The sequence below is a fragment of the Mixophyes fleayi genome, chromosome 6 (genome assembly GCF_038048845.1).
Source record: "Mixophyes fleayi isolate aMixFle1 chromosome 6, aMixFle1.hap1, whole genome shotgun sequence".
NCBI lineage: Eukaryota > Metazoa > Chordata > Amphibia > Anura > Limnodynastidae > Mixophyes > Mixophyes fleayi.
The window spans coordinates 136,050,536-136,076,117 of record NC_134407.1 but is presented as its reverse complement, the minus strand read 5'-3'; positions in this window follow the sequence as shown (position 1 = coordinate 136,076,117).

Below are 25,582 nucleotides of genomic sequence, written 5' to 3'. Positions count from 1 at the left end.
ATGGGTCGTGGGTCCGAAGCAAACAGAATAGTCTGAGGCAGGCCCAAGGTCAGGGTAGGTTGCAGCGAGTCCAGTATACTGGCAGAGGTCAAGGCAATCAGCAAACAAGCAGGGTCCAAAACTAGCCAAGGGTCACAATAATAATCAGTCAGAATTCGGGCACAGAAACTACAACTGGCAGGAAGTCTCAGCCCTCCTTGCCTTACATATAATAATGGCCTAATCAAAAAGTAGGATGAATATCTACAATAATCAGCCTCAGAAGCTTTTGATTAATGAACGAAAGCTGTGCCCGACTGGGTGTAGCTGCAGCTAAGAGAGTGTCCTGGTTGCCCTGGCAAAAGCCGGGACGCTGTGGGCGGATGTGACATCCTGGCTGCCAGGGCCACAGCTGGGATGTGTCCAGGAATGGAAGGAGAAAAGCTAGTAGCAGAAATTAGCTTGGTGTAAAAGGCACACAAAGATTTTGCAGTGCATAAATGATCATAAACATTGCAAATTGGATTAATGCAATTGCACTGAATTTAAAATTCACTATAGTAAATAAAGTTCCTGGTATATAGTAATAGACATTTCTACAAGCAGATGAAAGTAAAAGTATCTTTCTGAGAGTTTGTTTTGGCTGTCTCACTCTGTTTGAGTCAGTATCGCTCATCTATCAAAGTCAATTACAATTAATGTCTTCCACAGCTAATGGGAAAACTACACAGCTACAACAGCCAATGCACTATATACACAGTAAAGCTAAGGACATCAGGACAGATCTAATTGAGTGAAGGTAAGATTATGTACAGAACATTGTGAACTGAAATCTAATGTAGACATGTCATTGCAGCGGGGTTTGACAAAAGACAATGAAAGGTCAATTTCGTTTCTAGCCAGACAGTAAAGTCATGGTAGCAGTTTTACATTTACTTTACCTACTGCAATGCAAGTAATACCCTACTGAGAGCAGCATTGTCAAAATTAATAGCATGCTGTCCTTAAAGTAATACCATAATTAAAGCTGTATTTTTTTTAAAGATCCAGCTATACCCAAGTTGCTGCTCTTTCCACTCTAAAAGAATGTAAAATTATCTTGTTTATAGGGAAGCCCATATGTGATATCTGCTATCATTGGGCCTCATTTATGACATGTACCTAGTTGATCGATTAGATTGTATGGTCTGGAGTAGGGCCCTAACTAACCTTTGTTTTCTTGTCTGCATTTATTTTGCTTATCTTGTTTGCTTTATATAGCAAACAAGAGCTGTGGAGCACTGTGGCAATTTACAAATCATCTATAATATTATTATTATTATTAATAATAATAATAATAATAATAATAATAATAATAATAATAATAATGTGTGTGTGGTGACGTAGAAAAAACGTAACAGCCTAATTCATTACTTAAAGTATTTATAAGTGAGAGGACATTGGCACTGTCTTTGATACATTGGCACTTTGGTTTGTTTGAAGCTTTGTTTTACACTGGATACAGTGGGACTAGAAATGTGCTTCCCTGTCAAAGTGCAAATGGAAGGCACAAGATGTCCAATTAAAAGTATTGGTCAAGACCTAATATCCACAGGCTTAGGGATGATGCACTTTGCAAGGAACACCCACACTCCAACCCCTCCAATCGGCACTACAAACATCTGTACCTAAATAAACACTTCCATTTTTCTCTGTGCTAAGTATGTAGAGAATTGAACATTGGTGAAGATTTTCCTGGCTTTGCTAGTTCCCTAGCTGGCCAGCGATATAGGCAACACAATTGGACAATTTGCCCAATATTTCTGCGCATATGCCTTCAAATTGAGTCCAAGTCCAATGTCCAATAATAATCTGCTCAAAATTAAGATGATTATCTAGCAAATTAGAAGATGGACGATATTGACCTGCATGGGTGACTGTCTCTGCAGCTAGAGGCCTTGGTAAAGCCTGAAAATTTGTGGTTGCTAAGCCCATTCACAGGAAAGCCCCTGTTTGTGGCCAAATTGAAATTGATCCTTTCGATTGGCGCTTGCATGACAGTCATAGTCTGTGATTGGCTTTACTTTGTCTTCCTCTGCAGTGGTGATTGTGAGGTGGTAGATAGAGATGTACAAAATCTAAGGCATTTTATTTTTGCCATTTCAGCAATTGGCAATTCACCAAGTTTCCAAATTGCAAGGGTTTTTGTGGAATAGAAATGGCTGTGACTCTTCCGCAAAGATAAAAATATGCAGTCTCCACCCAGTTATTTTACTCACAATCTTGTTTTAAACTAGTTCACAAAACTTGTCTGCACTAAGCAAACAACTCCCTCCACTCAATTTCTTTTATTGGTGGGTGCAGAAGAGGACATCTTACTCCGCACTTGGTGGAAAATTACAACAAATGAGGTATGTCACCAAAGAGAATTTTGCTTTGTGTCTTGTTGTAAATAACCTCAGTTTTCAAGCAAATTATCATAAAATAAGTATCTTATGGAATATTATTTATACTTGTCTTTGATATTGTTACGGACTTACCTTATCCCCGCCGCTCCGTCCAGCCGCACTTCCGCATTCAGGACCATGTGACCGCACCCGGAAGCGGTCACATGACCACAACCTAGAGGCGGGGATTTTGAATCCCCTTCTGTATAAAAACCTCACTCTGACACTCGCTGAGTGTCAGAGCAACACTTACCTGTTCCTGGCTCCTGCTCTTCGTGGATTGCAGTGTCTTCCTGTTTCCTGTGTCTCCTGTGTGCTGATCTCTGCCTGTTTGACTTCCCTGGCTCTCTATTCCCTGTGTACCGACCCGGCTTGCTGACCATTCTCCTATTCTTGTGACCCGTGTACCGTACCTGGCTTGTTGACTCCGAGTTGCCTTCTGATTCTGCCTGACTCCATTCCTGTGTACCGAACCGGCTTGTTGACTCCGCTACCACCGCTTCACTCCGCTGTACTACATCTTGAGGCGAACCTGGGGACCGCGACCTGCGACTCCTGGCAGCGAAGCCCACCCCGCCTTGCGGCGGTTCTTGGTGAACACCGGGGAGATCGTTAGACTCCGCACCTCAGGTAAGCCAGCGCTAATCAAGATTAGTAATATAGTATCCAGAATCTGTTACAGTTTGCTCTGACCATGGATACCACAGCTAAAGATCTATTGGAGCATTTAGTAGGAAGGATGGATAAACAAGAAGCTAACCAAGAGCAACTTTTAAAATTCCTCAATAGTCTATCCACTCGCTTGGATGTTGTCCAGAACACCCTAGTGGCTGGTGGATCACCTGGGCCGGCAGTGGCCCCTGTACCTCAGGCCGCAGCAGCAGCTTCTTCCTCGCAGCTACGGTTGCCTAACCCACCTAAGTTCGATGGAGACCCTAAAAATTGCAGAGGTTTTTTAAATCAATGCTCCATACAATTCGAGCTTCTACCTGGGAACTTCCCCTCCGGAAAAACGAAAGTGGCCTATGTGATTTCGTTATTGTCCGGTCAAGCTTTAGCATGGGCTTCCCCCTTGTGGGAGAGGGACGACCCCATTCTACAAAACTTCAACCTCTTCTTGTCCACCTTCAAGAAAATATTTGATGAGCCAGGAAGGGTGTCCAATGCCGCTTCCGGCTTACTACGTCTCCGCCAGGGAAACCAGTCTGTGGGGCAGTATGCGGTCCTCTTCAGAACCATGGCCTCTGAACTTCGCTGGAACGATGAGGCTCTAGTAGCTACATTCTGGCAGGGCCTTTCAGACCGAATCAAAGACGAGTTGGTATCCCAGGAACTCCCTACGTCTTTGGACGACATTATCTCCCTCTGTGTCAAGGTTGATTTGCGTTTCAAGGAACGTAATTCTGAGAAGGAACAGTCGCGGCGTAGCATGATTCGCTTGGCCCCCAACTTCCAAACCCCTGTTCTTCCCCCTGAAGAGCCCATGCAACTTGGGAGGACCCGCTTATCAGCCGAAGAGAGGGAGAGGAGATTTCGGAACAAGCTGTGTTTATATTGTGGAGAGAGTGGCCATCTTCTGAGTTCTTGTCCCAAACGCTCGGGAAACGACAGGGCCTAACGAGTTCTGGAGCTGTGTCGTTGGGCCTCTTTTCTCAGTGTCAGTCAGTTCCCAATAGTAATGATTGCCTGTCTATTCCCATTTCCCTTCAGTTAGGACAAAAGACCTTCCCGCAGTCGGCTCTTCTAGATTCCGGAGCCGCAGGAAATTTCATTTCCGCCACAGTAGTTAAACAATTCGCTATTCCCACACAAGCCTTGGAACAACCCATCTCTCTGATGGCCATTGATGGGGGAAGAATCCCTGAGGGGTCCATCCTGGTACGCACTATTCCTCTTCTACTTCAGATAGGAGCACTTCATCGGGAGAAGATTTCTTTTTTAGTAATACAAAGATCTACCAACCCAGTCATCCTAGGACTTCCTTGGTTTCGTGCCCACTCTCCCACCTTGGACTGGAAATCTGGTCACATATTGTCCTGGGGACAGTCCTGCTTCTCTCGCTGCCTACAGAGAGTGGTTCCCCCGAATAGTCCCAGACGTACCCAAGAATTTCCTGTGACTCTCCTGCCTGAGCCATACCAAACCTTCTCTGATGTTTTCTGTCAACAAGAGGCCACTAGACTTCCCCCTCACAGAATCTGGGACTGTGGCATTGATCTGATACCTGGTAAACCCATTCCCAGGGGCCGTGTTTACCCCCTTTCCCTCCCGGAATCTAAGGCTATGGAGGAGTACATTCAAGAAAATCTAAACAGGGGCTTCATCCGCAAGTCTGCCTCCCCAGCTGGGGCTGGCTTCTTCTTCGTAAAAAAGAAAGATGGGGGCCTCCGCCCTTGCATTGATTACAGAGGCCTGAATGCCATTACCGTTAAAAATCGGTATCCACTGCCACTGATTTCTGAACTATTCGACCGGATCAAGGGTGCCACCATCTTTTCTAAACTTGACCTCAGAGGAGCGTATAACCTTATACGCATTAAGGAGGGGGATGAATGGAAGACGGCGTTTAACACCCGAGACGGCCACTTTGAATATCTGGTCATGCCTTTCGGGCTATGCAATGCCCCAGCCATATTTCAGAGCTTTATGAATGAGCTGTTTCAAGACCTCTTGTACCAATCTGTAGTCATCTACTTGGACGACATTCTCATCTTTTCTCAAGATCTAGCATCTCATCGTACTCATGTATTGGAGGTCCTCTCTCGTATCCGAAGAAATCAGTTATTTTGCAAATTGGAGAAATGCACCTTCGAGCAGAGACAAATTCCCTTCCTGGGATATATTATTTCGGGCACCGGTCTACAGATGGATCCCACAAAATTGAAAGCCATACTTGACTGGCCCCAACCTTCAGGCCTTAAAGCCACTCAACGCTTCCTAGGATTCTCCAACTATTATCGTCAATTTATCAAGGGGTACTCCTCTCTCGTGGCTCCCATCACAGCATTGACCCGCAAATCTGCTGATGCTGGTATTTGGTCCTCTGAGGCTATCCAAGCCTTTATATTATTAAAGTCTCTCTTTTCATCCGCACCCATTCTTCAACAGCCAGATTGTTCTCGTCCCTTTGTCCTGGAGGTAGATGCCTCTTCTGTTGGCACAGGAGCCGTACTATCACAGCGAGGTCCTTCTGGAAAACTTCATCCCTGCGGATTCTTTTCCCGTCGCTTTTTACCTGCTGAGAGGAATTATGGGATTGGCGACAAAGAGCTCCTGGCCATCAAATTGGCTCTCTCCGAATGGAGACATTTACTAGAAGGAGCGCAATTCCCTATCACCATATATACCGACCATAAGAATTTGCTTTACTTACGCACTGCCCGATGTCTAAATCCTCGTCAAGCAAGGTGGTCCTTATTCTTCTCACGCTTTGATTTCAACATCACTTTTCACTCAGGATCTAAGAACACGAAGGCAGACGCCTTATCTCGCTCTTTTGATCCAGCTGACATGGAATCCTCGGAAGATAAGAAATTCATTGTAAATCCATGTCAAGTATTGGCAGCTACACACCTGAAAAAGGGTTGTCCTCCAAGCAAAACATTCATCTTGCCACATCTACGCACCCGGCTCCTTCACTGGGCTCATCACTCACTCTTCTCTGGGCATGCCGGCATTCGCAAGACCTGGGACTTATTGTCCCGAAGCTACTGGTGGCCTTCCTTGCTGGAGGATGTGAAGAGATTTGTTGCTGCTTGTTCCAAATGTGCTCAACACAAGACCTCTAGGAAGAAGCCTTATGGATGCTTGCTCCCATTACCCATTCCTGATTACCCTTGGTCACAGATCTCCATGGATTTTATCACGGACCTTCCCCCTTCCAAATCCTGTACTGTAGTGCTTGTGGTCACGGATCGCTTCTCTAAAACAGCCCACTTTATTGCTCTCAAAGGCCTTCCTTCTTCCTCCTCCTTAGCCGATATTTTTATTAAAGAAATATTTCGCCTCCATGGCTGTCCTCAACATATTGTCTCCGATAGGGGATCACAATTCATATCAAAATTTTGGCGGTCTTTTTGCAATAAATCCGGGATCAAGCTTGACTTCTCTTCCGCATATCATCCCCAGTCCAATGGGGCTACTGAGAGAACCAACCAAGAATTAGAGAAGTTTCTCAGAATATTTATCTCTAGTAACCAAGACAACTGGGTGGACCTTCTCCCTTGGGCCGAGTTCGCCCATAACAACCATTTTCATGAGGCCATCTCTAACTCCCCCTTTTTTGTTCTGTATGGCTGCCATCCTAGACTACCCACCTTCTCTCAAGTCTCATCTTCTGAAGTTCCAGCAGTGGACTCTCTGGTTCGTAACTTCTCTGATATTTGGGAACAAACCAAGACAAACTTAAAACAAGCAACTACTCGTTCCAAAAAATTCTACGATAAAAGGAGAAGAATGACTCCAAGTTTTGCAGTTGGTGACAGGGTATGGCTATCCACCCAGAACATTCGTTTAAAGGTTCCCAGTAAAAAATTTGCTCCCAAGTTTATTGGCCCATTTGCTATATCTGAGATTATTAATCCCGTAGCCTTTAGATTGAGTCTGCCTCCCTCCTTACGCATACCCAATGTCTTCCATGTCTCCTTGTTAAAACCGATGGTAACCAACAGATTCTCCACCTCATCCAGAACTCCTCCTCCTGCTGTGGATCGGGATCAAGTGGAATACGAGATTAAAACTATCCTAGATTCTCGTAAAGTTCAAGGTGCCATACAGTTCTTGGTGGATTGGAAGGGTTACGGCCCTGAGGAGCGCTCATGGGTAAGAGCCATTGACCTACATGCTCCCCGTCTACTTAAATCCTTCCATAAAAAATTTCCTTTGAAACCCTATTAGGTGTTCGGAGTCCACCTTTATGGCAGGGGGTACTGTTACGGACTTACCTTATCCCCGCCGCTCCGTCCAGCCGCACTTCCGCATTCAGGACCATGTGACCGCACCCGGAGGCGGTCACATGACCACAACCTAGAGGCGGGGATTTTGAATCCCCTTCTGTATAAAAACCTCACTCTGACACTCGCTGAGTGTCAGAGCAACACTTACCTGTTCCTGGCTCCTGCTCTTCGTGGATTGCAGTGTCTTCCTGTTTCCTGTGTCTCCTGTGTGCTGATCTCTGCCTGTTTGACTTCCCTGGCTCTCTATTCCCTGTGTACCGACCCGGCTTGCTGACCATTCTCCTATTCTTGTGACCCGTGTACCGTACCTGGCTTGTTGACTCCGAGTTGCCTTCTGATTCTGCCTGACTCCATTCCTGTGTACCGAACCGGCTTGTTGACTCCGCTACCACCGCTTCACTCCGCTGTACTACATCTTGAGGCGAACCTGGGGACCGCGACCTGCGACTCCTGGCAGCGAAGCCCACCACGCCTTGCGGCGGTTCTTGGTGAACACCGGGGAGATCGTTAGACTCCGCACCTCAGGTAAGCCAGCGCTAATCAAGATTAGTAATATAGTATCCAGAATCTGTTACAGATATCTCTTTGCTTAGATAAGTTGGGGATTGGGTCTTCAACCTGCAATAGAGGAAAGAATGGTTAACAAACTTCAGGATTGTATTCCACCCCTCTAACATTTGTTTACTATTTGTTTTGTAAGATGTGAGTAAAGACCCATTTTCCATTAGTTCTGGAGCAGCAGTAAAGGACAATAAAGGTCAAACGGTCTACTCAGCTCAACATATTCATCAGGGGAGAAACTTAGAAAGCAGAAGAGTAGAAAAACTATACAACGCAAGCTTGGTAAGGGATGCAAGTCAGCCCCAAGCAGATAACACAATGACAGCTGTCATATGGAATTCCAGGACCTTTCTAAGTAAAAAAAAATATAGCTTACATGCAAGGTTTTAGTACCTGAAAGCATAAATAAATATGTGACATTCTCCTCAACTACTTACAAGCAAGAGCGTTTGTCCTATAAAAAAATAACAAATGTAAGCATAGTTTGTTACACATGAAAAGTGTATTTCAAATAGTAAATAGAAACAATAACAGTGACAGCAGCAATAAGAGAAAGCCAAGCGGGCAGCAGAACATTGGACTCCGCACCAAACTCTGCAAGCTGGCAGAAAAGGGGTTAATACATTAATTGGATTGTTGCAAGCTCCCAGATACTCTCTTTACAGTGATGCTAGATGACAACAAAGTCGAAAACAAATCACTTTGTTGTATTGTCACCATATACAAAGGTTAATGATTAGGCTGGAATAGTGCAAGCTGATGGAAAGAGTTATTGCACGGAGGCAGACTGGAAGGGAATATGTTAAGCACCTCATAAGGATGTTTGTATCTGAAGGGGAGTCACAAGCAGGTAACTGCCATCAGCATCAATCCGGGCAAGTTCTATACATCAGCTTTAAATCCTTGTGTGCGAAGTTTGATAAATTAGCTGTCAGAGAAAATCAATCCACTCACGTAATAACTTTCTATTGCTCAGCATCACTTTTCTTGTCAGTCTGGTTTCTCCATTAGACTATTGCGACCTCAGTCATCCTGGACTGTGCCTGTTGTGTTTTATAATATGGCTGGATGGATGTTATGAATTCAGTAACACGGGCAGCATCAATCCTGCAGAGATCTTTATCTGTGTGCTCAGTATTACAGTCTTGTCATTATATTGTTTTCTCAGGCTGTTGCCCTGCGGCAGGGCAAACCCCCCAGGACATCTTATGGTCTGCTCAATAGGTGAGAGGTGACCGCAGTGAAATGATTTATTCAGATGTCATGCCCTATAAATAAACTTTACAGAACAAAACAATAATGTTAACAGCTTATTTCATTTTATACCGTTGACAGAAGCTAAATCCAATTGTAGAGAATGTCTGGCATCTCCACAACCTACAGCAAAATACAGATTACTATAGATTAATGGAGGTGGATACAACTATTTTGCTGCCTGAGGAACTGACTAAAATAGCTGCCTTATCATGCCTTACAAAGGCCTATAGAAATTTTTTAATTTCATTATATGGCATAATAGAACAATTATTATCCCTTTATTCAGTAAAAAGTTCCCATCCCTTCAAGGTGTAAAGCAAAATTGCATAAATCAATCAACAGGATAGGAGTAATGCAGGGCCCTCAATGTCAGCTGCAGTGCAGTTCTATTGCCATTTGCAAATACCTTATTGCCATTTGTACATTTTATTACAACACACAGAGACCTTTGGTAGACTATTGTGCAAACCACATAACAATTTGCATATAACTAATTGCACAGTCCCCATTGCCAGTTGGGTAGAGCCCACTGCACAGTCCCCATTGCCAGTTGGGTAAAACCCACTGCACAGTCCCCATTGCCAGTTGGGTAGAGCCCACTGCACAGTCCCCATTGCCAGTTGGGTAGTGCCCACTGCACAGTCTCCATTGCTATTTGTATTGACCTCATTACACAGACCACATTGTTTTCCCCACAGGCGTCATTGCACAGACCCTATCACTATTTTGATGGACCCCATTATAAAATTTTCAGTTGCACACCCGCAACATAGTTTGTGTCCAAACAAACAGAATCTTCTTTTCCTCCCACATTGCTTGAGTATTATGACCACCAAGAGGGAAATAGTAGATTGTGAAATGTGCATTTTTAAAATGAACTGTCTACAAATTGCTAACCTCAAGGGCATAATTTTTGCAGTTGCATGGGTTGTGACTGCTATGAGGGCCAAGGGCCAATAAGGGCCATGGGTCCTGCACCACAGATGGCGGCACCATAAGCCACCATCATATAAACAGTGTCTCCTCATTTCTGAATTTTTGTCTGAACCCTGACCATCCCTGTCTGCCGCCCGTCTTCACATCTTGCCTGTATTTTCACTATCATATTGCTTCAAAAGTTGGTACGTAGTTCTGATGAGGCCTTCAAGCAACACTTATCTTCAACTCTCACTACTCTAATTTGGCTGTTCACCCCCTCAGGATTACTGAAGAAGATATGATGACTACTTGGATTCTAGAAGCCTATCTGAAGGATAACGAAGAGGATAAAAGAGAGGATGCCCAAGGTGTGGTCATTTCAATTAATAACCATCAATTTAATTTTACTTTATGTGAAAATATGCGAATAGCACACTACTTCGTGAAATGGCGTATTTAGCAATAACACTTGCGAACACTTCTGCATACACATACACTCACATATTCACTTGTAAAACCTTAATAAAGTTCCAACACACAGTCATTTATAATCAAATGTAATAGATTTAATAGTTTAATATAATAATGTTAAAACCACTTTGTTGATATCTAAGGTTTGGGATTTAGGAAACATATCAAGTTTAGTGTCATTCTAATACACTTTTTCCCATCAGACATCCGCTACTATCGGCTAAGCGGTTGCATCTTGTGTATGCAAGTTATGGATGATAGAGGAATAATGATCAGAATGATATTGAGTGTGTAATGCAAATAGACCAGTTTAAACTAGCTTATCGGCGGGGAGACACATAAACAGCTGTTGGAGAGTTGACCCCCACCCTTGGAGGGCATTGTTTGAACTGACCTATGACCTGCATAATACTGGACTGTCCTGAATCCTGAACTTATGGAAACATGCCAAGACATCACTACTGTTTGTTATGTATCACAAACTGTATATAAACCAGGCATTGGGTCCACTATACAGTCTACTTGAATACAGACTTAAGGATTGAAAGACTGTATGCTGGATCCAGGGCATATGCATTGCATATGTATCGGCTGTACTTATTCTATTGAATTGTTATTTGTTGCATCTTGCTATTAAATCTCTTTGTGCATTGGAACCACACAAATCACAGCAGACAATTTTCATTGATGGCGACTAGACGAATATAGCACAGGGAATCTCCATAATCCAAGTGAGTTTCCACCAGCAGATGGTGACACATGATATTATACTATACTGTGCCCAATCACTTTACTAGCCATATCACCATCACACCAGGGGCATAATTAGACATTTGTGGGTCCCATAGCAAAATGTTGTATGTGCCCCAATGCCCTATTAAATGGTTAAAAACTCACATATATACCATATGGCTTTGTCAGGGAAATCAGTCCCTATAACAGCTGCACCCTCTGCACCTATGATATTTAGGCCCTTCGCCCATAATGACAAATATGTCTTATATAATGTAGTGTTGGTGCTGCTGCCTACCTGCACATCTGAGATCCCAGTTAATAGTGCAGGGACTTGGACAGACAAGAAAATGCAGAGAAGAGACGATGGTGAAAGATTCCACAACCATCTCATAGAATCTCCTTTTAGCTTTTATAGAAATAATAATAAAACTCGAAGGATGGAAAAATTCTTACTGTACTTCTTTGATAGGAGCCTTAAATATTTGTGCTGTTGGGGGCCTCTGCTCTTTGGACTATGTAACTCTCAGATGTCTATTTATAATTTCCTTAATACTGGGATGCTCATTGTGAAGATAAGTTTGCTATTTTCATAACAGTGATGATACAAAAAAAGTCAGTTATCACTAGCATTTATGAAAAAAATAGCATCCTGGCAATATGGGTCTGGAGTGTTAGGGGTTAAGTTGCAACTTTGCCAGACTGGTCTTTGCAAACATGTGCATTCATGAGCCGGATTGCAGATTTGGGCTTCAGTTCCGCTAATAGAATAAATAAGTGCTTAAGGATAGTACTAATATGTGGCTCTTTATTTTAATCTACATGATACCAGAACAAGAACAACCTCTATTCTTTTACATCGTCCAAGTTTAATTGAGCTTAGACTTTTATTTATATCACCTAAGGAAACTCCACTCAAGGAATTGCAGGAGACTAAGGGTATATTTACTAAACTGCGGGTTTGAGAAAGTGGAGTTGTTGCCTATAGCAACCAATCAGATTCTAGTTATCATTTATTTAGTACCTTCTACAAAATGACAGCTAGAATCTGATTGGTTGCTCTAGGCAACATCTCCACTTTTTCAAACTTGCCGTTTAGTAAATATACCCCTTAGTCTGCCAGTGTCATCAGATTTTCTTTGAAGACTGCAACTGAGATCATATGGAAACATTTTATATATGGTCCAAGTTAGACAACTGCCTATACTTGTTTTATCTGTATTTTTAACTGTTATATTAAATGTATAGTATGTATTTTAATAAGCACATTTCCATTGACACTGAGTGACACGTCCAATAAGTCAAATTGTTGTACTATATTTAAATTTAGATTTATATTGATAGTCTCACTAACCTAAATCTCATACATTGAAATGGTCTCTCTTTCTCATGATAAAGTAGGATTGTCACTGAATATCACATATGATCAAATCCCTCCTTTATATTTTCCATTTTACTATTACATTACCCCTGTAGAAGTCAAATTGCACCTTAAGCACAATTACTATTACTCCTCTTCTGGTCTGGAATACTATGCCAGCATAAGGATCTCCCAAGTACAACTGGGGTGCACAGATAAATGTAAGTAATGGGCAATGAAGTAACAAGCCCTATCTCTGTCGAAAAACACCTGCTTTCACTGGCAAAAGGGCTCTTTGCCCATTGACAAACAGGCCGTCTGTCTATGGTTTGCTAATTACCTTCATTCTCCTACTGACATGCTAACACTGCCCCTTTCCAATACAAACCTGTCCTCAATAACACAATTATTAGTCAATACCTCCCACTGTAAAAAGTGGCTGAACTGAGCCTGAATGAAATGAGCATGAGCTTAAATAAACTGGGACAGAAGATGGGTGATAGAAATTTCTCCATGGATACACCCCAGGATGAATTATAAATAAAACGTATATGACATCATTATCTATAGAGTCTTCAGAAATACACAGTCAAAAATTCAGGAAGAGCTTTTTGGTCAAGAGACAGTAATCCATCTTCCCTGAGAACCGAAATCCATTTCAGCCAGAAATCAATGTGTGTCCATTTCTCTAGGAAAACTTTCAATTAAAATGAGAGATGTGAGGAGTAACACTCCTCTGTCGGATGCCTTTGAATCAGCAATTCAATACACTGAGTTGTCAGTTTCCATCCAGCTAATCCTACTAGATCTTGACGGTGGTCGATAGAAGGATGCACATACACTAGTTGTTATTTATTTATTTTTCAATTAGAGCTAGTTATTTTTCATAGAACACACAAACAGAAAATCCAAATATCTGGCACTCCCTATATATGGAAAAGGTCAGCAACAATAAATTGCATCTTCAAGCATTAGAATATAAGGGCATGCAAAATATTGAGATAAAATATAAAGCTTAAAACAACAGGTAATTATTCGACCAATATAGGTATAAGACAATAAATAAATATTAATTTCTCATGGATACACTTGTCTATACAGGATTGCCGTACATGGTAATTATTGTATCAACTTCAGTAGAATTGAATGCTCCCTGATTTATTATTTGAACAATTATGAGTAGAGATCTGATTATATCATCTGAATATATATGGAATAATGTACTCCCTACTGTAAATGATAATAAACAGTCAGAAAGGAGTTCCGTAATGACTGAGTACTTTCATAGATGTTGCGGATCTCCGAGGGAACTTCTAATGTCAGTAATAATTTACAATAGGCAGCACGATACTACATTCTTTTATAAGGAACACTGAAATGAAGACATCAGTAGTTCGTGATTATAATCAATAACATCAGAACACACTGTTCATGTAGATGTTATTTGCAATAATTTATACATATATTAATATGTATGTGCAGTGGATAATAAGCAGATATTAGTAATTTCATTCAATTAATCTACAATTTTCTTATTCATTTTGATACCATATAGTCCTGATTGTTGGACCCCAGAGGGGGTGTGTCTTTAACAATATGATTGGGAGGATTTTGTACAATTTTTTTCATGTTAAAATGCTAGGAAGTATGTTATTGTCACCTGAAGCCAGAGTTGTCGTTTGGTTCTCAAATGAACTAGGCTTGGCCCCACAACCATAGATATAACTAAGCACTGAGTAAGAGAGAACACTGTCTCACCCTCCACCAATCATTGGTGGGAGTAGATGCTGTCTCCCAATAACAGTGCACTGCCAGAGGTGACATAGCCATCCTACTGTGGGGGCATACCTAGCCCTATACAAGCGTTAGATGTAATTCAACCTTGTGCTCCTCTCTCCTACCTGTGCTTGCAACTTTGACTGGTGCAGCTTCTAGTGTCTTAAGCTCAGTTGCTGCTTTGCTGGATCCTGGAATGTTACCGCCCTCTTTGGAAAAAGAGTTATTCACCTCATAGAAAGCAAAGCAACTAGTGTATACACTTGGGCTCCCTCCACCCAACCAGCCTGACATTAAATCAATAGCACACCACACCTTAAATTAATAGGCACTCCAATGACCCCACCATCGCAATCATTACACAATTAAATTAATAATCCCTACTAATAAATCAATAGCCCCTACCCATACTAAATAGCCTTCACCAATAAAATAATAGTCCCTATTCCCATTCAATTAATAGCCAACAACCAATATATTAATAGCCCCCACCCTCATCACATCATTAAATTAATAGCACCATTCACTCCCCAACACCAAGCACACTACACTAAAATGTCCTGTACTGTAGGAGAAAAACTTTTCTGGGCTTAAGCACAGCTCCATGTGTAACTTGCTAAGATGTAGGGGGAAACTACTTTGAGAGGACAGAGAGGAGTAACAAGGGGATACTGTCACATGCAGGAGGGAACAAATGATAGAGCAAGAGACACACATGTTGATAGGGAGATACAGAGGGAGATATTTACAGGCTGAGGGAGTGACCAATTGGGAGGGAATTGGAGACAGAGGGAGAGGCTCCAACCAAAAAACTTTTCAGCGCTGAGTATGATTTTAGCGCAAGGCTAGCAGTTGCTGAGGATCTGCCTTCCCCAATTACAATATCTAAATAACCAAAAAATGGTGCAACTGCGCTCTCTGTCCTATAACAAAATTGTGTAGAGATTTGTAGATATTGATATCAATAATTTTTTTATAAAACATATAAAACATTGAATAAAACATAAACATCAATTGCCAAATGACAAAAACACATGTGCAAATATAAATCAGAGCAAATAAACCTCTAATACATGTACTATAATGTGTTAATCACTTCAATACTTCTATTTAGTCAGTGGCCAGCTGACTCAAAGCTTGTGGGAACTCTGTGTTTTCAAGTTCAATCCTAATTTGTTTCCAAATGTTGAATATTGATCCACGGAAAAATGTTCTTCCACAATGCTAGCAAAATTATGATTCCGTAGATTACTGTGCATAATAAGTGCAACGTGAAGGAAAAAAAAACCCCTTTAGACCTTATATAATAAAATTTGATATCAGTATCCACAAATCTCTACCCAAATTTGTTATAGCACAAAGAGCGCAGTTGCACCATTTATTTGTTATTTAAAGGGACAGACTTGCATGCTGAGAGGGAGACAGAGGTTCACAGGTTGAAAGGGAGACAAGGCGGAGAGAGGGTGACTCACATGATGAGGGGGAGACAGAGGGACAGGCTCACAGGCTGAGATGGAGACAGTACAGAGAGAAGGTGACTAACATGTGAGGGGAATTAGAGCATTCCTGTACATCTATATAGCTCGTAAGACAGGCAGGAGAACCTGGTGGACTGTACAGTCAACGGAGCACTCTCTGCTGAGTACATTGTATCAACATGTAGGTGATGAAGATGGTGTGTGGGTTAGAGAGATTGGTTGGAGGGATTGTGGGCTGCATAAGGGAGAGGAGTGGGTTGTCATTAGCTCTCCTTAAGCATCAACTGCCGAATAGTATAGCGAAAGATGTAGTCAGGTGGTATGAGTGGCCTGTGCCGCATTGCACCGATGTTCCTTAGTTTATCTTCATTCAGAGATAGCTGGATTGGTGTGCGAATGGTATGGTGAGCGGAGCGCCTCTACAGCATGGTACCCCTTGCCGTATATACTGCTTTCCACTGGTCTGGCTATGGGCAGCACCACATGAATACCAAAGGGGTTGTGCATAGGGTAAAAAGCTTTGCTCCCTGAGCAGTCACACCAGTCACATCACCCTTGTTACAGCCCTACCTTTGCGTTCTTGTAACCTTATGCAATTTGTCCCTGCTTAGCCTCCTTCTTGATCGACCACCTGCCTAAGTAGATGCACTTTATAGACTGTCGTCCGGATATAATAATTTTGTATACTCCTGTGTTTTAAAGTATTGCTAGTGACTGATGAGCATGCCTGTGATGTCAGGCTCTCTCTGTTGAAACCACTCTGACTTTTTTCTTGTGCCTGAGCGAAAGGTTGTGTTAAAATTTGTTGTATTTAAAGCAGCAACCCCCAGGTTATAAGAAGAATATTGGGATTGCCTCTTTAACTCTGATGAGCATGAGTCATTGACTGTGTATGCCCATGAACGAAAAGTTTATTGTTTAATATTGTTTTATCGTGTGATTGCACTCAGCATGCTACGCTACACGGGGCATGGCGATATCATGTGGTAAAAAATGCATACACATACTCGAACTACAACATTTGGTTATTTATATATTACATATTTATTAAAGGTTCCAGTCCACATTCATTTATTACTAAAATGTATTAGATTGTATATTTATTTATATATAATACTGTAGTAAAGGTTTTTATGGTTCAGGTGTTTTAAAAGATAAAGAGTTTGGTCTCTATTAAAGCTTATTTCACCAGCATTAACCCGGTGTGGACGGAATAGCGATCGCATCTAGTGATCGCAAGTTACAAGCAATATGAGATTAATGCTCTTAAATACTTTTGTGTGGGTCAGTTTGAACTGGTCATTCAGAGTCAAATCATGGGAACAATAGGGTGGGGGATGTTCCCCTCACCCCTTGTAAGGATCAAATGAACTGACCTACAACTTGCAAGGAACTGGAATGCCATCAAGCCTGGACCAATGAAGACCTCACTAAAAGTTGTAATCTGTACAGTATATACAAGCATGTTGGCTTTTGTTAGCTCTCTTGGAAGCTGGAAATGGGACCGCATGGCTGCATTCATTGAACCTGAGTGAAACCTATAAGGAAGATGTAATGTATTCTGTGTTTTATACTTTCCTGTTTTAATGTAACATCTTTAATAGATATCATGTATTATACTGTATTATACTTATTTATTGAACTGCTAAATGAATTGCTTTTGCTAAATAAATTGCTTGTGCTTCGGAAACACAATACAATCGCTTGGGCAATGCTTATTTAAAACGATAGAATTACTTTATTAGCCCACTCAGGGTAAATGAGACCTGAGAAACAAGGGATACCTAGGGTGTGTGAAACTCACTCATAAACCCTTATGTTGAAAGAACATCCAAGCAAGAAATGGGCAGTCACGATCATTGGCCCTTCTGTGGTTTAAATTTCCCTTCACATAAAGCCTCCCATGAAAGGAAAGCCTGGTAATGTCTCTGTACTTCAGGGGTATTCTCTGGGAGCTCACCAGGGCTATACCTACAGACACTGCCCAGTCAGTCACTCAATGACAGTGGCTCAACAGAGTGGGATTGCAAGATTCTCCTCTCCAACTCCCTTCTAGAAGAGCTTTTGACTTCCTTGACTGCAGTTTGTCCTCACCTTGTCATTTTCAAACCAAGAGACATATAGATCAGGAGATACTAATGGGGCACCCGGAAATTCTTCACTGCAACACTCCCTATCCAGGCACTGAGAAAAGGAAAAACCCAGACCATTAAACTATCTATCCACTATGGAGAAGTCTCCAAAAAGAGACTTCCAAGGTTCAGTTTAGTAAAAGTCGTCAAAAAGAAGAGTACTGTGTTTACCATATCCAGGCCCCCCTCCCTCCTCGGTTTATAGGTCACAGTGCACTTGATAAGTTTTGGCCTATTCCCCTAGAGCATCTGGAAGAAAATGACATTGACGCTGGCCAATAAAGGTTCTGGCAATACACACATAGCTAACATACAAAAGGATCGGGATCAGGTAAGAGACAATTTCCATCTTTTTCAGAAATTCACTTTGGCTAAAACATCCCTCAGTCTATGCTCCCAATTTCGGGTGGTATAATCGCTTGGGCAAAATTGGATGCCAAGAAATTTAACGTCTTAACTAGCCATGCAGAGGCAGTCCGGAAGGTCAAACTGTTGACCGCCCTCACCCAACCAAAGTACTTTGCTCTTATCTTGGTTGACTCTAGAGCCTGTGGCCTCAGAGTACTGTTGTATTACATATGTCACTACACCAGCCTCTTCCACACCAGACAGAACAATGGGGACATCATCTGCAAAAGTCACCACATTTAGAGATGCCTTCTGGCTCAGCTGCTCCCCTCTCACCAGGCTGCCTTCTACTCTTCTGATAAAAGGGTCAACTACAAACCCCTGCCTGACTCCCAAATTCACCCCAAGGGCAAGGCCCACCAGTTGACAAGAGGAATACTTTCAGCTAAACTATAAAGAGTACAAAGCCAATTAACCACCCTTGCTGGAAGACCATACTGCCCAATTAAAGCCCAGACGTACTCATGATTTATTCAATCAAAAGCATAAACTGATCCAATCCTAGCAGGTACTTTCCCCATTTCTCAGTCCTACACCATTCCAGACTGGGCTCCCGGAATGCCAAGGGCGCACTTAAGGTGCTGTGCCCTTTCGCAGTGCAGTGCTGGGAAGGAGAAAGTAGCAGACTTGAATATTTAATTAGTCTGTTGAAAAGTACTTTTGCCAGAATCTTACGATCCCCATTAAGAAGAGCAATAGGGCCGATTTCCGACAATTTGCAGAAATCGGAACTTAATACATTCACCCCCTGGAGAGAGAGAAGGAGAAAAGTACATATCTATCTAATATTGAGGCTTCTATACCAATTTTTCTCTTGTGAGTAGCCTGACACTAGGGGGCACTACATTCGGGACAACTTCTCATTATTTGATCCTCTGCCCGATTGAAGCTCTTTTGAACTTTATAAAGTTTTAGGGAGATTTTCTGAGGATTATGTTCATGCAATATTTCACTATTGTGATTTTATTCTCTACAAATGTGAACCCAACTGGAGGGGACATCTATTAAGAGAAACGTCATTACTATAAGAGAAGCCATCCTATCTAAATATAAGTATAATTCTTATTTTTTGTGTTACTTAATTATGAGATATTGATTGCACTTGAAGGAATTTCTAACTTTGTTTTGCATTCTTGTATATATACTAAACCAGTGTATGTTAGATTTGGAATTTCTCAGGCTGCAGTTAAGAAGTGGAGCGCTGTAGAGTTTTATTTTATCTTTAGAACCTTTAATTTTTGTCTAGTAATAGGGTTTGACCAGAACTCCACTCACCCGCCCTTTCCTTTCACCTCCCTGAATCTCTGCCAGAAAATTTGTAACCGATTCTAAGTGCAGAAACAAACATCATATTCTGGTTAGTGAACTGAATGGATGCAGGCAAAGAGGTCCGTCACTGAGATTCCCAAACCAGAGATCATATCCAATACAGCTGCTTGCGCTACGGGGGACTTTCACCAGCCCATTTCAATTGCACAACATCCCTCCATTGAGGAGGCTGACCAATAACCCTTAACTGATTATTTGCACTTTTACCGGCTCACCCCTAACTGTCCTGGCATATGATATTGGCACTTTTCTTACATTACTTCTCATGTCAGCTGGGACCAGTGATGGAACTACCATTGGTGCGGAAAATGCACTGCACTGGGGTCCATAGAGATAATGGGACCCGCTAAAAGGCAGATGCAGAGGGTCGGGGGTCCCGGTTCCCTCCTCCCTGCCACCCTGCACTGAGGCCCACAGCTTGCTAGTTCAGCCTCTTGCTGGGACCAGCCCCCCCCCCCTCGCACCATTGCTTCCATGCCAAACTCTGGGTACAATGTCTGCTGCAAGGACTGTCACCCCCAGCTGCACAGTAGTACTCACATTTGCATTACCCAGATCATTAGTCACAACAATATTATTGGCTTGTTCAGTGCTATTTGCACTGACTTCCTTTGTAACCATAGTAACTACAGTTTTATTCATTCTTTTACTAATCTTCCTACTAGTTATACCACTATCATGTACCACTGGTGTGCCATTTGCATTAATACTGGTATCTGCAGCTGGTGCTTTAACCCTTCCATTGTCTTCTCTAACCCCTGCAGCTGGCTGGTGGACTGTCTCACTTCTATTGCTAGCACTTTTGTTTACCTTTTTCCCATCTGTCACTTACATGTCACTGTCGCTGTTATCCAACTCAGACTGCTTACCTAAGCTGAAAGTAGACACATTCAAATTTATATTGCCACTGTTACTTTCCATAGACAGTCTGCCTTCGCTGTTAGCACTTACAGCAAAAACATTACATTACCACTGTTAACCATAATTGCCAACTCTCTTGGAATGTTCGGGGGATTCCCAAATTCCGGGCAGGTCTCCCGGGAGAGCTGACAGTTTTCCCGCATGCTGCTTAGAGTGAACCTAAATTACGTGATTTGCGAATTACACAATTTTGTCCCCAGCCCCGCAACAAAATGATGCTTACATCATGGGGGGTGGGACCACAATAATGCGATTTGCCCTCCCACCTCTTCCCCTCCAGAATCTCCCAGGGTGCACCAGCAGAAAATTGGCAAGCATGCTGTTAGCTTTCACAGATTGCTTAGTTTGGCTGCTTGTAGACACATCAACATTGTTATCTTTTTCAGATGGATTTACCTCACTGTTAACATGCATATTAGCATTCGTATTGCTGCTATCAAAAATACCTTATCCATATTATTAGCATTCACATGTGACTCGTTAGCACTAGTATCACTGCTGTAACCTTTTACAAATATCAAACACTCTTATCAAACACTTTAACCTTTTCAGTGGCACTGTTACCCTTCATCAGGGCCGGACTGGCCATCTGGCACTTCTGGCAAATGCCAGAAGGGCCGATGGCCAGATGGGCCGTTTGCTAGCTGGCCGGCCCCATTGCTCAGCGCACAGACTGTCATGCCGGAATTCGGCATGACAGTCTGTGCGCTGAGCAATGGGGCCAGCACTACACTTACTGATTGCCGCGCGTCCCCTCCTCCCCTCCGATGAAATGAATGGATCTGCCGAAGACTGTCACATGGGACGTGCACCATGTGATAAGTGCCGTCCCATGTGATAGAAGACACTACAGAGCGCGCCGCGGAGCGCACAAGGTAAGGGGGGGTAGTTTGTGTACAGGGGATCTATGACAGATTTTGTGAGTGTGACAGGGGATCTATGACAGGTTTTGTGAGTGTGACAGGGGATCTATGACAGATTTTGTGAGTGTGACAGGGGATCTATGAAAGGTTTTGTGAGTGTGACAGGGGATCTATGACAGATTTTGTGAGTGTGACAGGGGATCTATGAAAGGTTTTGTGAGTGTGACAGGGGATCTATGACAGGTTTTGTGAGTGTGACAGGGGATCTATGACAGATTTTGTGAGTGTGACAGGGGATCTATGAAAGGTTTTGTGAGTGTGACAGGGGTTCTATGACAGGTTTTGTGAGTGTGACAGGGGATCTATGACAGATTTTGTGAGTGTGACAGGGGATCTATGAAAGGTTTTGTGAGTGTGACAGGGGTTCTATGACAGGTTTTGTGAGTGTGACAGGGGATCTATGACCGATTTTGTGAGTGTGACAGGGGATCTATGAAAGGTTTTGTGAGTGTGACAGGGGTTCTATGACAGGTTTTGTGAGTGTGACAGGGGTTCTATGACAGGTTTTGTGAGTGTGACAGGGGATCTATGACAGATTTTGTGAGTGTGACAGGGGATCTATGACAGATTTTGTGAGTGTGACAGGGGATCTATGACAGATTTTGTGAGTGTGACAGGGGATCTATGAAAGGTTTTGTGAGTGTGACAGGGGTTCTATGACAGGTTTTGTGAGTGTGACAGGGGATCTATGACAGATTTTGTGAGTGTGACAGGGGATCTATGAAAGGTTTTGTGAGTGTGACAGGGGTTCTATGACAGGTTTTGTGAGTGTGACAGGGGATCTATGACAGATTTTGTGAGTGTGACAGGGGATCTATGACAGATTTTGTGAGTGTGACAGGGGATCTATGACAGGTTTTGTGAGTGTGACAGGGGATCTATGACAGGTTTTGTGTGTGTGACAGGGGATCTATGGTAGGTTTTGTGTGCGACAGGGGATCTATAGTATGTGTGCGACAGGGGATCTATAGTATGTGTGTTTGGGCCAGTGTATGACTAGAATGTGTGTGTTACAGTGTAACTATAGTATGTTTTGTGTGTGACAGGGTATGACTATAGAGTGTGTATGTGTGTGACAGGGTATGACTACTGTATGTGTGTGGGGGCCGGTGTATGACTATAATGTGTGAGGGGGGAGGGTCTTAATATAATGTGGGAGGTAGGCTATTAATCTAATGGTGAATTGCAGGTAGGGGCTAATTATTGGGTGCTATTTTTTTTGTGAGGTGATGGTGGGGCTATTTAATAGTGGGGCCTAACAATTTAAGATGGAGTGATTGGATTTTTAATTTAATGCTGGGGTGGTTTGGGAGCTATTAATTGAATGTGGGGCTGTTTGGGGAAAATGAGGTCTATTTATTAAATGTGATTATGAGTTAATGCCTGGGGGGGGTTGTGGGAAATGGATATATTTATTAAACGTAAATGCTATTTAATTTCTTGCTGGAGTTGTTTGGAGAGAGGTAAATAGTTTTATTTATTAAATTGGAATACTATTTAATGTCATGGCTAGTTGGAGGGAAATTGATGTATTTATCAAATGTGAATACTAGTATTTTAATGTTGGGGCTGCAGTGAGGCCTAATTATAAAACGTGGGTGTTATATTGATTTAACACCGGGGCTAAATTTCATGTACTCAATTTTTTTTTTAAATAGGGCATCCAACATTCTAGGATCCAGACAAGCAGCAACTGATCTAAAGACACCAGCAGCCACAAGTGGTGACAATGACAAGACAGGTAGGAGAGACCAGGACAGTCTGCCAACTGTTCTGAATTTGGTGGGTGACTGTCCCGCTTAGTCAGGATTTGGTCTGACTACAAGAACAGTTGGGAGATATGTCCTGCTTCACACTGTACTGCTTGTTAAGGCAGAACTGCGTGCACCTAACAGTAGTGCACACAGTATTGCCTGTGTATTTGTCAAAAATGTGTCTAATAGCCAAATTACATCATAGGAGCCCCCCTGACTTAAGTACCAGGGCCCCCCGAGCCTTAATCCAGTTCTGGTCAGCAGGAGGAATCTGTGCTTCCAGTCCAGGGCAGGACACAGCCTGCAGAGCAAGCCGAGGAGCTCTAAGTCTCATGAGATTTATTAATCTCGTGAGACTAAGAGCTTCCCTGCTCACTCTACAGGAATGTCAGCAGCATCAGAAGCATAGATAAGTACAGTGGGCTAGGGGTGTCAAAATGTGTCTGGGGGGGTGACGTAATGTGGATGGGGAGGGCCTGATAAATGTAATGTTTTATTATAATGTATGTATCAATGCACCATTTTGACCACGCCCTCAACATAATGTAGCCACACTCTTGGCGGCGCACCAAATGCGCTGTGGCACGTGTTTTTTTTCCTGCTCATCAACAGAGGTGGGCCCGTGTGCTTTAAATGCCAGGGCTGATTTTTAGTCCCAGTCCGGCCCTGCCCTTCATGGACATCTTATCTTGTCTTTTTGCAGACATTATCCTTTGTATTGCCACTGCTAGTTTCACAGACAAGTTACACAATCTGTTAGCATTCACAGCTGACTCCTTAGCACTTGTATCATTTCTGTTACCATTAAGAGACAGCTTACATTCACTTGTGTAAGACACATAAACCTTTGCATTAGCACTGTTACCTTTTTATAATCATCTTTTGTTTTAGCAGATATATTAGAATTTGTACTGTTACTGTTATCTTTCACAGACCGGTTCCTCACAGTGCTATTATCCACAGCTGACTCATTAATAATTGTTTCACTGCTGTTACCCATCACAGACAGATTTCCTTTACTTTTAGTAGACACATTAACATTTGCAATGCCTGTTACATTTCACAGACAGCTGACTATCGATAAAGTTTTCAGCAGTAATAGCCCTGCTATCAATATTAGAACTCTTGAATCCCAGATTCTCACACTCACCACCTGTGTGCTGCTGACTATATCGTCCTCCATCTCTACTATAGATTTAAGCAGAGAATTCTCTTTGCCCTCCTCAATACTTAGTTCCTCCTCCCTTGGTACATTTGGGGGTAACTGTGCTGATGAAAGATCCTGTGAGGCACCCACATCCTGTTATCCTCTGCCTCTCCTCAAGGAAAACACAGCTTCTTTCAGCGCTCTTTTGAGGCATTGGCTTGCTAACCTCCACTGTTCCTTTGATGCACTCTCATCACATCTATGGATTTTTCTCCACTCTGCTGACACCTTTAAATTCTCTAGATTTGTCTTTTTTTTATTGAAGATTTCCATCATGTCATTAACCTCGCAAGTGTAAGCTACACGGTTATAACTGAAGACACGATTCCTCTGCCTCCACTTAATGGCGATTTTTTTTTTCCATCCAGGTCACTTCTGCCTCCTAGGCTGTAAACAGTATTATCAGGTCCTATAGATTCAGTAATATCCGCACTTACAGGGGCCTTACCTTGATTTTCATGCCTCAGGTCTTCATTTTTATCAAGGCTGCTGCTCTCTGATGATGAAGGAACTGGAGTCTTTGCAGGTCTCATAGCCTGGGGACTCTCCTTAGGAGCACCATGAGGCTCCATTTTCCTGGGCTTACTCCCAGAAATCACTGCTTACTCTGGAGCATCACCAAAACACAACTCACAGCTTCAGCTGCTGGCTTTGGAACACCCCTCTGAGCTCTGTCTGCTCTGTGTAATGTAGAATCCTCTCCCTCCTACTCCCCTCTCTACCTTCACATGACATGGCGAGAGATGTGAGCCTGTGTAACTGGCACCCAAAATTTTCAACCTCCAAAGAGCTTTTGAAAAGTAGACAATGATTTGTAAAAAGGCCAGTTAAGAAAAGTGATCAGAAGCATGCTAAAAAGGTACTTAAACTGATATATAAAGTTATGTGGGATTGCTGCTTTAAGCATTGTATACCTGTCCTTCCTATCACTATATTTGAGGGGTCCCTGTTGAAAACAGGGTTCCCATAAGGCTTCCCAACCCAGATCTGAACAT